Here is a 2,500-nt window from a genome sequence, read left to right as displayed (position 1 = left end):
AAACTCGAAATGTCCAAATTCGACCAAATTCACATCGAAAACAGATATTCTCTGATTCTGTAATCCGTATAAAGTTTTTGAAGAGGTACAGTTTCTCTGGTGTCCTGGTGGTACCTCATTAACCGTCCGTGTGGAAACATAGCAAAAGTTGTGTTTGGTGTCCTGATGGTTCACGTAATTAAAACACCACAATTATTTTAAAACATTTACAAGAATATTTTGTCTTGTTGCACTATGTTGAGTTTGGTTTTAGAAATAATAAACATACATTTGCATAAAGTATTCATATTTGTCAACGGCTATGTTGATTAGAATCTAAAAAAAAATTGAAAAGTATTAATTTAAGGTTCATTCAAAGGTATGTGTATATATATATTATTTTTTTTTGTATATTTGTACCCTGCAAGGTTGTGTGTGTATTCTGAGTTACATTCGTGTCTTTCACATATACACTGGCAATAATAGCTTCTCATGGCTACTGCTGGATTTATTTTTTCGCCATATTTCTGGATTTTCAGCCGCTTGTCATGTTTATTGCCGTCCCCTGAATGCCTGAATTCATAAATTGATCTAGGTCGAGTGTGTGCATTTTTCATGACAGTGGTGCACAGAAATGTCTCCCGACCTGCCCAGTGCGCCGCGTTTATTTTCCAAGGCCGTTCCCATGCAGGCCGAAGAGAGCGTCGAGGACTTTTTTTGTTTTCGTTTTCACGCTCCCGTGCGCTGTCACTCAGCCGTGTGTGTGTCTGTGTGTGTTCTTATTTTCGGTGCATGGAATTCGCTTACCGTAAAGGCTCGAGCTGTGCATGTGCAGGGTCATTACGGAGCGTTCGGGTTTCTTTAGGAACCCTGTGGAAAGCGGTGGGATGAGCGGGTGTGCGGGAGTGTGCCATGTGTAGTCTGGAGGAAGTGAGTCGTGAGATGGTACACCGTTACGCCACTTGATTTTTTGTTTTTTTTTTGTTTTTTTTTTAGCTATAATTGTCTGTTTCGAAAAGTTTTGGGGTCAAATGTTGTTGAAAGTGATGTCATAATGAGCTGACCAATCAGCATCTTTCATTAGCCTCAAAATTTTTTTAATGAATTATATATTCTTTCTTTCTTTCTTTCTTTCTTTCTTTCTTTCTTTCTTTCTTTCTTTCTTTCTTTCTTTCTTTCTTTCTTTCTTTCTTTCTTTCTCGCTCTCTCTCTTTTAAGCTACACTATGAAAGTTCTCAGTGTGACAATACAAACGTAGTGTCGAGTTGGTGAGAATAGAAATAAAGAACACTTGGGTTCCACTTCCGTTCTTTTGCTCTTATACTTTAAAAAAAAAAAATAAGAACGCTCTGTGTTTCTTAACACCACATTTATTTTTCTCCAGTAGTAATCTTGGCCGAACCCACGAGCACCAATACAAATACTGAGAGACACAGAAAAGGAACAAGATGATAAAAATATAAAAATAAGATGGTTTTGACACAGTATTGGAATGGACACATTTAAATGTTCGAAGGTCCTCGTTCCATATTGAGGAAATGATTGCGAAACGGACAGTTTCATGTGAGCTGTCAAACATTCTCGAATTTACTTGTACATTTTTTGTAATAGAAATGTCTATATCTATTGATATTATGATAGTTGATGCGTTTCTGGAGCTGTGCTTCGCATAGGTGGACGATGTAGACAGGACTTGTCCTTGAGTAAAAGTAGAGTAAAAGTAAATGTACATAAGTATGACTTCATTATAAGTTAAGGTACTAAATTTTGATTGGATTTGAGTATCCCTCCAAATTTGACCACATATGACCAGAAAAGTGGGGTGTCCCAATACTTTTGCTGACATTTTGTTATCTTGTTTGTTTCACTCGTGGTAGATGAAGGGGTAGTTGTGTCCGTTTTTATCGTCCACAGATTGATCCAATTTTTTTTAATGTTTGTACTAGAATTTCATTTCAGGCTTAATTATAAAATGTAACATTATCATTGGTCTGGAAATTGACCCTCTTTGGTTTCTAGAGCTTCGCTTGATTTGATTTTGGATTGCTGCTCTTTTTTTTCGTTTTTTTTTACTGTCGAATTCCCGTTAGTTTCAATGTTTGTGGTTTGAGCGAGAGAAGGTTGTCCCTGGTCATTTGGCTGCAGGAGTATTTCAAACGGCCGAGGCTCCTGCTGACTCCACACCACACTCACACACTTTAACTGCTGAGACATCCAGCAGTAAAAACTATACAGCTATAATCATACGCCGTGCTGGGTTCAGCCTATATAACTGTCCGTCAGACGGGATTATTTTTCCACATACTGGCTTTTTGTGTTTTATAGATCCTTCAAAACGGAAAGTGGATCCTTCAAAACATGCTGGCTGTGTAATATATCTGTATTATCAGGTTTAGTTTTAGAGCCTTAACTCAAAGGAATGCTCTGGAATATGCCCCTAATATAAATAATAAAAAAAAAAAATGTTTAAGTGCAGCAATACAAATAAGCCAATAAAGAAAGAATGCTGAGTTTATTATTA

General features: G+C 37.0%; 1 protein-coding gene across 2 annotated transcripts in view; it reads left to right on the top strand.

Moving 5' to 3' along the window:
* The window catches only part of rab28 (RAB28, member RAS oncogene family), a 29,532-nt gene that overhangs the window by 9,391 nt on the left and 17,641 nt on the right, over window positions 1-2,500 (top strand). The window lies entirely within an intron of this gene.

Source organism: Silurus aristotelis (assembly GCF_946808225.1).
Source record: "Silurus aristotelis genome assembly, chromosome: 17".
NCBI classification, from domain to species: domain Eukaryota; kingdom Metazoa; phylum Chordata; class Actinopteri; order Siluriformes; family Siluridae; genus Silurus; species Silurus aristotelis.
The sequence above is the reverse complement of the archived record's forward strand: the minus strand, read 5'-3'. Positions and strand labels throughout refer to the sequence as shown.